Source organism: Narcine bancroftii, chromosome 4 (assembly GCF_036971445.1).
Source record: "Narcine bancroftii isolate sNarBan1 chromosome 4, sNarBan1.hap1, whole genome shotgun sequence".
In the NCBI taxonomy this organism is placed as follows: domain Eukaryota; kingdom Metazoa; phylum Chordata; class Chondrichthyes; order Torpediniformes; family Narcinidae; genus Narcine; species Narcine bancroftii.
The window spans coordinates 62,570,477-62,583,063 of record NC_091472.1 but is presented as its reverse complement, the minus strand read 5'-3'; the positions used below and the strand labels follow the sequence as shown (position 1 = coordinate 62,583,063).

Sequence of the window (12,587 nt, the reverse complement as noted above, 5' to 3'; positions counted from 1 at the left end):
AGAATCTACATGCCCCCACCCCTTGATTGGTCCAGACACAGCTCTTGCTACCTGGCCTCGAGACTCACCCCAACTCAGTGTGAAAGCTACTACTTGCATACCATGAGGAGTCCAAAAGAGGCAGAACAAAGGGGCACATGGTCCTTTAGAGTTCTGCAGGCAGTACTGAGGGACCATTCGGGGCAGTCTGAGCCTCATTGGCTGCTGTGGCTAATGTCTCTAAGCCAAGTGCAGGGGCTCAACAGGGGTCAGCTGAGGTGTTTCATCTGGGCCAATTGCGTGAAGGTAAGGATTGAGTCTGGGCGGGCTGCCTGGACTGCAGCACCTGGTGTTTTAGGTGGGCCAATCACAAGGGTAATCTTGATGGCTTGGGGAGTCTTTGACCTTGATTGGCAGGCAGTATGTCCTTCGAACAGGAACGCAGCAGTGCCACCAGGTGGTGGACACTGTCTCTCCATTACAGTGTAATATATTTAATGTAAAAAAATATTGAACCATTTGATATCTAGTATTTGTTGTATTAGTTACACTATCTCTATACAGTTTCATCCATATTTCTTCTTGAATTTGTATATTTAAATCCTAATCGTAACCCTAATCCTAATGTTCCCACTTCAATATAACATTCAAATTGACTATGCTCCGGAAGTATCAAGTCCATTCCTATTTTCTTCTTCAAATATGATCGTAATTGATAATATACAAATATTTCATTTTTTAATATCCCATATTTCTCCTTTAATTGATCAAATGTCATAAAAAATTAACTTCTAATACAATCTTATATTTTCTGTATACCTTTTTCATTCCAATTGTGAATTGTAAATGGAAGAAGTTAATTTTGTCTTAATTTGTCTTAAAGTCAATTGAGCCAACCGATAATTCCACATGTATCCCATTCCATATTCGAAACAAATGTTTTAAAATTGGTCCTTCTTTTCTACCTTTAAAAATTTCATAGTTCCATTTATGCAATATTTGGTCTGGACTTTCTTTACCTATATTATTCATCTCAATATCTACCCAATATGTTTTTTCTTCCCTTTGGTACGAAGAAGACAAAAATTTCAATTGTGCTGCCTTATAATAACTTTTGAAATTTGTTAATCTCAAACCTTCTTGATCTTTTTTTTCCATGTAAACTGTTCCATGCCAATTTTCCTCTCCATAAAAACTCCATAATATTCTATTTAATCATATTAAAAACACTTCAGGCACCTGAATTGGCAGTGTTTGAATTCTAGGAAAAATATTCATTTTAACATAATTCACCCATCCTATTAACATTATTGGTAATTCCTTCCATCTTTTTAAATCTTTCTCCAATACTTTTGAAAGTGGTAAATAATTCCATTTATGCAAATTATTCAATTGCTTACTTACTAGTATCCCCAAATATTTAACCCCCTCACTTTGCAATTTAAATTTTACTAACATTTTACATTGTGTATAATCTGCATTAACCATTGGCATCATTTCATTTTTATCCTCATTAATCTTATATCCTGAAACTAATCCATATTCTGTTAATCTTTAATTTAGTCTATTCAATGAAGTTTCAGGTTTAGTCAAGTATACTATAACATCATCTGCAAAAAGACTAATGTTATGAATTTTGTCTCCTCTCTCAAAACCTGTAATTTCCTCCTCCCCTAGAATCACTTCAGCTAATGGTTCTATTGCCAATACAAATAAGAATAGTGTAAAAGTGGGCAACTCTGCCTGGAAGACTTTCCTAATCTAATCAAACCCAAATTTGACCATTTACTACTACTTTTGCCTTTGGTTCATTATACAATTTATCCTTTTATAAATGTCTCAGAAAATCCAAACTTATATAACACCTTAAATAGAAAGTCCCATTCTAATCTATCAAATGCTTTTTCTGCATCTAAAGTAACTGGAGCTTTCCTTTCTTTGAGCCACATTTATCAAACTTAAAAGTCTCACTCTATCATCTGCTGCTTTTCATTTTGTAATTAACCCTGTCTGGTCCATATTAATCAATTTTGGAAGTATCTTAACCAAACAATTAGCCCACAATTTGAATGCAATTTTGTAATCTACATTTAAAAAAATATAGTGGTCTATATTGAAGCTGTTTATAATAGATCTTTCCCCTTTTTTGGTATTACCGCTATCAATGCCATCTTAAAGGATTCTGGTACATCATTTACTTCTCTTATTTGATCTAATATCTCTAAGAATTTGCACCAACAGTTCCTTAAATTCCTTATAAATTTCTACTGGCAAACCATTTTCTTCTGGCACTTTATTATTTTGCAATATTTTCAGAACCTCCTATATCTCAGGTTCTGTAAAGGTATTAGATAATTCTTTCCTCTTTTCACAAATTTGTTGCAAATATTGCTCTATTTTAATTTCTCATAAACTCTAAAATTTTCATTTATTACCTTTGATTTATAAACTATCTGACCATTCTTGTCTTTCATTGCTACTATAGTCCTAGATACCTGTACCTTCTTTAACTGCCCTGCCAACACCTTATGAGCTCTTTCTCCCAGTTCATAAAACCTTTGTTTATTTCGCAAAATGTCTCTTTCAACTCTATATGTTGGTATCATATTAAGCTTGATCTTTTTTGTTTCCATTAATTTCTTCCTTTCCTCATTTGGACTAATATGTACTGTTTTCTCTAAATCAGTTATTTCCTTTTCTAATTGATCTACTTTCTATAAATAGTCCTTTTTTTAATTTTACCATATATCTAATTATATGTCCTCTTAAATATGCCTTTAAAGTATCCCATATAGCAAATTTATTCTTTACTGAATCTTTATTTTCCGTAAAAAAATAATTTGTTTTCTTACAAAAATCACAAAAATCTTTCCTTTTCAGCAATACCTTATTTTCTTTCTTTGGCTTGGCTTCGCGGACGAAGATTTATGGAGGGGGTAAAAGTCCACGTCAGCTGCAGGCTCGTTTGTGGCTGACAAGTCCAATGCGGGACAGGCAGACACGGTTGCAGCGGCTGCAGGGGAAAATTGGTTGGTTGGGGTTGGTTGTTGGGTTTTTCCTCCTTTGCCTTTTGTCAGTGAGGTGGGCTCTGCGGTCTTCTTCAAAGGAGGTTGCTGCCCGCCAAACTGTGAGGCGCCAAGATGCACGGTTTGAGGCGATATCAGCCCACTGGCGGTGGTCAATGTGGCAGGCACCAAGAGATTTCTTTAGGCAGTCCTTGTACCTTTTCTTTGGTGCACCTCTGTCACGGTGGCCAGTGGAGAGCTCGCCATATAACACGATCTTGGGAAGGCGATGGTCCTCCATTCTGGAGACGTGACCCATCCAGCGCAGCTGGATCTTCAGCAGCGTGGACTCGATGCTGTCGACCTCTGCCATCTCGAGTACTTCGACGTTAGGGATGAAAGCGCTCCAATGGATGTTGAGGATGGAGCGGAGACAACGCTGGTGGAAGCGTTCTAGGAGCCGTAGGTGATGCCGGTAGAGGACCCATGATTCAGAGCCAAACAGGAGTGTGGGTATGACAACGGCTCTGTAAACGCTAATCTTTGTGAGGTTTTTCAGTTGGTTGTTTTTCCAGTCTCTTTTGTGTAGTCTTCCAAAGGCGCTATTTGCCTTGGCGAGTCTGTTGTCTATCTCATTGTCGATCCTTGCATCTGATGAAATGGTGCAGCCGAGATAGGTAAACTGGTTGACCGTTTTGAGTTTTGTGTGCCCGATGGAGATGTGGGGGGGCTGGTAGTCATGGTGGGGAGCTGGCTGATGGAGGACCTCAGTTTTCTTCAGGCTGACTTCCAGGCCAAACATTTTGGCAGTTTCCGCAAAGCAGGACGTCAAGCGCTGAAGAGCTGGCTCTGAATGGGCAACTAAAGCGGCATCGTCTGCAAAGATCCACTATTTTTTTTTCTTCCTCAGATCCTATTGACAATAGCAAAGGGGAATGGTCTGAGATAGTGCATGCCGTATATTCCACCTGTTGTACTCTTGAACTTGAGCTGGCAATAAAAGCATGACAATTCGTGAATATGTCTTATGTTGGAAAGAATAAAATGAATAATTTCTATCTTTCATATGCATTTTTCTCCAAATATCTATCAATCCCATATCTACCATGAATTCTTTTACTTCTTCAGACACTTTACTATACCCTACTTATTTTCCCGATCTATCCATTTTTGAATTTACTGTCAAATCAAAATCTCCTCCTATCAAAATTTTACCAATGGCATTTAAGTTTTATAAAAATGTCTTGTATAAACAATTCAACAATGTCTTTAGCCTTCCAGTCGATCACTGGGTGAACTTCTGTTGCTCCAGCCATTTCTTTTTCAGTAATGTTTATTCTCTTCTTCTGCTTTGTACTTCAGTAACTTACAATCAATTGTATGACTTTATTCTTGTTCTCTTATACCGCTGCCACCATGTTATGCCTCTGAGTTACTTGGGAGGCTTCCTAAATAACTTAGAGATGTAAGATTTAAAGAACAAAAGAGACTTTACTTACTGATGCCTTGCATCAGCTCAGGAAACTGTTCTCTCCCTCTCTCCGTCTCTCTCCCTCTCTCTCCCCCTATAGTGGTTTGCTACAGTGAGAAGGGAGTATTCTTACAACAGATATATTGTTCTACAGGGAACTCTGCCATCAGAGAGCCACAGCAATTATCAAGGATCCACACTTCTGTTTTCGCTGCTGCCATTAGGAAAGATGTATAGGTGCCACTAGACTCAACATATCATCTGGGAATCTCAATCCCCTCCACAGAACCTCTTATCTATCCCCCTAACTATGGAATCCCCTATCACTACAGCTGTCTCTTTTCTTCCCTTCTTAGCCACCAGACCTGACTCTGTGCCAGAGACCTGATCGCCATGGATTATCCCTGGTAGATTGTTTTTCACCTACCACCCCCCCCCCGCAAAAAAAAAGGTATCCAAAATGGTATATTTGTAATTGAGTGAAACACAGGGGTGCCTTGCCCTGACTGCCTGTTCCTTTTCCTTCACCTGACTGTCACCCAGCTACCACCCTCCTGTATCCTAGATGTGATAGTGTCCTGTAAATCCTGTCTATCATGCCGTCGGCTTCCCAAATAATCCAGGGTTTATCCAACTCCAGCTCCAATTCTCTAACTCGGGTTGTAAAGAGCTGCAGTTGAATACACTTCTCGCAGATAAAATCCTCAAGGATACTGTGACTTCCCTAATTATGCACATTCTGCAAGAGGAACTTTCCCCTGCCTGGGCAGCCATTTCCACTACCTATGACTAGAGGAAACTATGACTTGGATTACCTGACCTCGATTGCACAATCAGTTCCTTCCTGCTGAGTCTGAATTTTTGCTACCAATGCTTGGGTCATATGACCTCAATTGCCCCATCAGCATCTTTCTCCTGGCTAGGGTGTAGAATAGATGAAAGAAAGACTCCAATGCCAAAACCTTTATGCAGATAAAATAGTTGAATGTATTAATTTGGTGCCATCAGGATGGGCTTATCTGACATAATTGTTTAAACAAGATATATACCAAGACTGCTTGAGTAATGTCAGAGGTGTGGAAGGGTCACAGCTACTTTGCCTAATCAAGTAGGAGTTGGTTGGGGTAACTGTTTGTGATTACTTCATGAGTGGGATGAATAATTCAGTTATTGATGTAAAGTGAACAGTTACCGTTCCTTCACAACAAGCCACATGGTGTCTTCTGGTTATCCCTCCCATAGGATACTGATGGTTCCTTTCAGTTACATGGAGAAGAATGCAGGCTGCCAGCCAGCATCTTCTTATCCTTTGCTTAATAACTTGTTTATTTTGAGAGTATGGAGACCAAGGAGAAGAAGAACATTAAGAAGGAATCAATGCTAATAATGACTGACACTGAGATTTTTTAAAATTTAGAGATACCGCATGGTAAGAGGCCCTTCCAGCCAATAAACTTGTGCTGCACAAATACCCACTTGTGACTAATTATCTACTAATCAAGTACAATTTTAGAATGTGTGAGGAAACTGATGCGGACATGGGGAGAATGACGAAACTCCTTATTGCAGCAGATTCTAACCCAGGGTAACTGTTCGGAAATTGAGTGGTGAAATACATTATGTTAAGATTTCAGATTTATTGTCAAGTACATACATGACATCACTTACAACCCTGAGATTCTTTTTTTCTGTTGGCAAGGCAGAATTACCACTTATTAATCGTGCAAAAAAAAATGTACACAGCGTATACATGTAAACGTATAAAGTTATGTTAATATAATGAATGTAAACAAACTGTTAGTACAATATGGAAAGGATTTAAAAAAATTAATAAATCATACAAGTAGGAGTCTTTAAATGAGTTACTGATTGAGTTTGTCATTGAGTCCAATGATGCCAGGGTAGCAGCTGTTCCCGAACCTGGTGTTGTGAGTCTTGTGGCACCTATACATCTTTCCTAATGGCAGCAGCAAAAACAGAAGTGGATCCTTGATGATTGCTGCTGCTCTCTGATGGCAGCGTTCCCTGTAGCGTTCTCAATATCGAAGAGAGTTTTTCCTGTGATGTCTTGGGGTCTATTCACTACTTTTTGGAGGGCTTTGCGTTCAGGTGTATTGGTGTCCCCATACCTGGCCATGAAGCATCTGGTCAGCACACTTTTCACCACACATCTATAGACATTTTCAGGGTTCTTGTGTCACAGTAAACCTCTGGAAATTCCTGAGGAAGTAGAGGCACTGTCGTGTTTTCTTCACAATATCCTTTCCAGGAAAGATCCTCTGAAGAACTTAAATTTGCTCACCCTCTCCATCTCGAATTGTCCAATGATCACAGTATTATATACCTGTGGTTTTCCATTTCTGAAGTAAAAAATCAAGTCCTTAGTTTTGATGAAATTGAGTGCAAGGTTGTTGTTGGTGCACCATTCAACCAAGTTTTCAATTTCCATCCTGTATGTTGACTCATCATCTTTGTTTATAGAACCCACGACCGTGGTATCATTGGTAAATTTGTAGATGGTGTTATTATCATACTGAGCCACACAGTCATAGGTGTATAATGAATAGTGCAGAGGGCTAAGAACACTGCCCTGTGGTGTTCTGGTACTGATGGAGATTGTGGAGGAGATGTTCTTACCAATCCTCACTGATTGTGGTCTGGAGGTGAGGGAATCCATGATCCATTTACATTCTGGGGTGTTGAGTCCCAGGCCTTGGAGTTTGCTAATCAGTTTTGAGGGGCTGATGGTATTAAATGCTGAACTGTAGTTGATAAAGAGCATCCGGATGTATGTATTCTTGCTGTCCAGGTGTTCCAGAGCTTTGTGTAGAGCCAATGACATGGCATCCGCTGTAGACCTGTTGCTACCATAGACGAACTGGAATGTTTCTATGTCTCTGCTCAGAAGTGAGTTGATATACTTCAACACTAGCCATTCAAAACACTTCATCAATGTTGATGTAAGTGCTACTGGTCACTAATCATTAAGGAAGGTTATGATTGACGCCTGTTTGAAATAGATGGGTTCCACATCAATGAATACACTGGTAAGTTGGTCAGTACAGATTTTTAATACTCGGTCAGGTACTTTCCTTGGATGCTTTCGTCAGATTCACTGTCTTGATGGTAGGATTCACATCACCCTCAGATACAGACAGGATGGGATCATCAGGGGATGTTGGGGTGCAGAGGGGAGGTTCTTCGCTTTTACTGTAGTAAAATCAGGCTTAGAAGGGATTGAGTTCCTCTGGGAGTGAAGCTTTTCCGCTTGTTACTTCACCGGATTTGGTTTTGTAGTAGGTTATGGCATTTAGGTCCTGCCACAAGGGTCGGGTGTCCCTTGTTGTTTACATTTTCTCCTTACCTCAGGGGATAGCTTTTCACCATTCATGCCTGCTCCTTCTGCATTCATGTGTATCTCTGGACTTAAATGACTGTGATCTGACTCTCAGCAGGTTCTGACTTTCATTGTTCATCCAGTGCTTCTGGTTGGGGAAACCCTAAATGACCTGATGGAGTTACCATGCCACTTTATATACCTTGCCTTTTCGCTGTTTTACTGAATGATCCATTAGAAGTGAATTGAGTAATTATGAAGTATATGTCTGTTTTGGTTTTATTTTGTGATAATTATAATAATTGGCATTTATTTATGAACTAATACAATGACATTGTTCCCTAACCTTTGGGGTAACATGCTACATTTGGAAAAAGTTAAAAAAAAATCTGACAAGGCAGATTAGAGCATAGATTTTCAAGGTGGAGCATGGTAATATTTTGGTGGGGTGTGGGTTGTAAGAATATTTTAGTGGGGCATAAGAATATTTTTGGAAATAATTTAAAAATTGGCTTGAAAAAAATAAACTCGTTATGTTGGTGTGAAAGGTGTGACTTGGCAACATTGTCAGTACAACAATTGTGGTAACTTCCAAGTAAAATCACTTGTTTTTTTAAATTTTCATAATGTGTTTTGCTCTTCTGATGCTTCTCTGTTGTTTCTCTTATTTTAACTGTTGTTATTAGAAAGTTGATATCTACAGCAAGCTCAAAAATTATTTGGAAGAAAATGAAACACCAAAAGCCTTGTATCTGGTGCTGCAGATGGTGCACCTGCTATGATGGGTAAATAAAATGATGTTTATAATTAATGAAGGATGAAAATCCAAACATATTGTTTGTGTATTGTGTTATCCACTGAGGAAACTTAGTTGCCAAGGAAATTTCCCCTATTCTACACGTGATACTGCATTCTGTGATCAAGTCTATCAATGCCATCAAACTAATGCCAAATGTGAATGTCTGTTTAAGCAGTTTTGTATAAATAAAAATTCAGAAAATGTGATATTATTGCTTCACGCTGAAGTAAGGTGGTTGTCAAAGGGAAACTGCTTCAAAAGGTTTATGGAACTGTTTGATCCCCTCAGTGAGTTTTTGAATGACAAACCTGAAATGAAGCTCTTGCTAACAACAGATGACAAAGCTAAGGTGAGTTACTTGACAGACATTTTTAAGAAACTAAGATCATTGTACAAGCAACTTCAAATAGCAAATATGATGCTTGTTGATGTAAAAACAAAGATATTTGATTCATGACACTTCTAGAATTATACCAAAGGAATATTTCTGCAAGAAATTTCAGTCAATTCTATTGGTTGAATAAATGTGAGGTAACTAATGCTGCTACAAGTGTCATTGTTGACTAATTGAAAAGGTTGGTCACGAACTTCAATGATAGATTTTGTGATTTAAAGGCAAGGGATTTGCCCTCTTGGTTAACTCAGCCATTGCTGGAAGACTTATGTGAAGTTCCAATGCAATATCAAGAGGAGTTATCTGAGTTGCAATATGATGAATCTGTGAAAACTCTGTTCAAAGTGAAAGGAACCATGATGTGGCTGTCTAACGAGATGGAAAAGAAATACCCAAATTTGACTACTTTAGCAAGGAAACTATTGATCCATTTTCCATTATCTTATTTAGTACAATGTGGCTTCAGTGTGATTTGCAACAATCTAAGAGAAACTGATTGGAAATTACAAAACATGGAGATTTAAGTTTAAAACTAACAAATTTAGTCCCTCAAATTAAAAAAAAATCTTCAGCCAGCATCAGGGGCAAGGTTCCCACTGAAGGTGACGACAATTGTTGAATGCGTGTTTGAGATGGTCGACATATTGAAGTAGCAGTTGAATATGAAATATCTGTTCCAGTATATTCCTGACTTTAATTGCATTGAGATGCACTTGCAGTAAATTATTTAATTAAAACTTCTTTTGAATATATGTTTTTTCTGTTAATAGTGGAGCGTATGTTTTTTGAAAAATTAAAGTGGGGCCTAGGTCAAAATGATTGAGAACCACTGGATTAGAGGCTGTACCTTCAATAATGGGAGATGGGTGAGGAGCTGAGAATTTGCTGAGTAACTCCTGGACTTGTGTCATGGGGCTGAGAGAATTGACCTCTGATAATAGTGCCATGTTTCTTCATGTGTGGTATGGCTCTGGAGAGTTTCTCACATGGTCCTAATGATTTGAGTTTTGTCACTTGTTCTTTGATGTCTGATCAAATGCTGCCTTGATGGCAAGTTTGTGCACTTTTACCTTATTACTTGAATTTACAGTGTTAATGTCAGCCTGTGTGGCAAAGAAATAGTCAGCAAAAGGCCACAGAATCAAGTAAACATACCAGGGACTTAACTATCTTTAGACCCACAAGTTTGCTTTGTACTACCTCTTTAGTCATAGCTATTGCATGTAGGTCCTCACCTCCCATCATATTAATAATATCTGCCTTTGGCATGGTAGACATGTCCTCCATCGTGAAAACCGGCACAAAAGAGTCATTCAAACCTTCAGCCATTTCCTTATTACCCAATATCAATTCCCCTTCCTCATCTTCCAATGGACCAACCTTTATTTCAGCCACGCTTTTGCATTTTATAGAATTATAAATACTTTTATAATGTGGTCCAGTTGGCAAGGAGCGAAGAGGCGGGAGCGTGCTGTGCTGAACGGACGTGAGTAGAGTGGTCATTTAGTCTTAATTAAGAGTTAATAATTTAGGTGGGGATTGCTGTTCAGTGCAGAGACAGAAATTGAATAGGGAGTGCAGGTGGGAGTAATTAAAGGAAACTGGTTAGGATTGGACAGTGCTAGTGGTCACATTGGGTAGTGTATTAAAGTAAAGGAAAGGTTTTTGGGAGCGGCAGCGAGGGAGCGGCCCAAGCAAGTGAGTGGGAGCACAGGTTGAGGACGAGTCACTGCACATTAAGGAAAGATAGTCTTTATTACTACTTCATTGGGGTAAAGGATGAGTGTTAGGGCTGTGTGTTGTTGGGAGTGCCAGATGTGGGAGGTCCTGGAGTCTTCCAGACTCCCGGATGTCCATATCTGCACTAGGTGTGTCGAGCTGCAGATTCTTAGGGACCGTGTTAGGGAACTAGAGCTGCAGCTCGATGACCTCAGGCTGGTTAGGGAAACAGAGGAAGTCATAGACAGGAGTTACAGCCAGGTGGTCACGCCAGGGCCACGGGAGGAGGAAAGGTGGGTAACAGTTAGGAGAGGGACAGAAAAACGTAAGGTGCCGGAGTGGAGCCCTATGACTGTAACCCTCAGCAATAAGTACACCTCTTTGAGTACTGTTGAGGAGGACATCAAAGTTGGGGGGAGCAGCAGTGGCTGTGCTTCTGGCATGGGGTCAGCCCCTGTAGCTCAGAAAGGTAGGGAAAGGAAGAGGAGGGCAATAGTGGTAGGGGAGTCCATAGTTAAGAGGACAGATAGGGGATTTTGTGGATGCAGCAAGGAGAACCGGATGGTGGTTTGCCTCCCTGGTGCCAGAGTCCGGGATGTTGCTGCTCGTGTCCCGGATATCCTAAAGTGGGAGTGACAGGAGCCAGAGGTCGTGGTACATGTAGGTACCAATGACATAGGGAGGAATAGAGAAGAGGTCCTAAAAAGTGAGTACAGGCAGTTAGGTAGGGAGTTAAAAAGAAGGACCGCAAAGGGGGTAATCTCTGGATTACTCCCTGTGCCACGTGACAGTGAGAATAGAAATAGAATGAGATGGAGGATTAACACGTGGCTGAAGGGGTGGAGTAAGGGGCAGGGTTTCAATTTTCTGGATCACTGGGACCTTTTTTGGGGAAGATGTGACCTGTACAGTAAGGACGGGTTACACTTAAATCCCAGGGGGACCAGAATCCTGCTAGGGCTACTCAGGATCCTTTAAACTAGAATGGTTGGGGGGAGGGAGCAAAATAATACAGAGCAGTAAAGAGAAGGTTAGAATGCAAACAAAGAAAGTTTGTAGTATGCATTTGAATATGGATGGGCAGGTGATAGAGAAAGGAAATGCTCTGGAAGAAGATGAAGGGCAATTGGCAGGAAAAGGAAATAATGTTATTAAAGATGAGGGAAAACAGGGATTAAGAATTGGGAAATCTCTGAAATTCATATATTTTAATGCCAGGAGTATTGTAAAAAAGGTGGATGAGCTGAAAGTGTGGATTGATACTTGGAAGTATGATGTGGTAGCGATTAGTGAGACATGGTTGCAAGAGGGATGTGATTGGCAGCTGAATATCCCTGTGTTTCGTTGCTTTAGGTGTGATAGAGTCGGAGGGGCAAGAGGAGGTGGTGTTGCATTGCTTGTCAGGGAGAATATTACAGTGGTGCTTAGGCAGGATAGATTAGAGGGCTCATCCATGGAGGCTATTTGGGTGGAACTGAGGAGTGGGAAAGGAGAGGTTACACTTGTAGGGGTGTATTATAGACCACCCGGAGGGGACCGAGACCTAGAGGAGCAAATCTGTAGGGAGATAGTGGATATTTGTGATAAGCACAGGGTTGTAATTATGGGAGATTTTAATTTTCCACATATAGATTGGGAAACACATTCTGTGAAAGGGCTGGATGGGTTAGAGTTTGTGAAATGTGTGCAAGATAGTTTTTTACAACAATATGTAGAGGTGCCGACCAGAGAAGGAGCAGTGTTAGATCTACTGTTGGCAAATGGGATGGGTCAAGTGACGGAGGTTAGTGTTGGCGAGCACTTCGAGTCCAGTGATCATAATGCCATCAGCTTCAATGTCATTATGGAAAGAGATAAGTCAGGGCCAAGGGTTGAGGTTTTTG

At 40.0% G+C, this 12,587-nt stretch overlaps 1 long non-coding RNA gene across 2 annotated transcripts in view; it reads left to right on the top strand.

Annotated features, from left to right (window-relative positions):
• LOC138760615 (uncharacterized) overlaps positions 1-12,587 on the top strand; it is a 78,454-nt gene that overhangs the window by 46,772 nt on the left and 19,095 nt on the right. For both annotated transcript variants that reach the window (XR_011355751.1, XR_011355754.1), the window contains one exon: positions 8,479-8,577. This is a non-coding gene — a long non-coding RNA (uncharacterized lncRNA). The remainder of the gene's footprint in view (positions 1-8,478; positions 8,578-12,587) is intronic.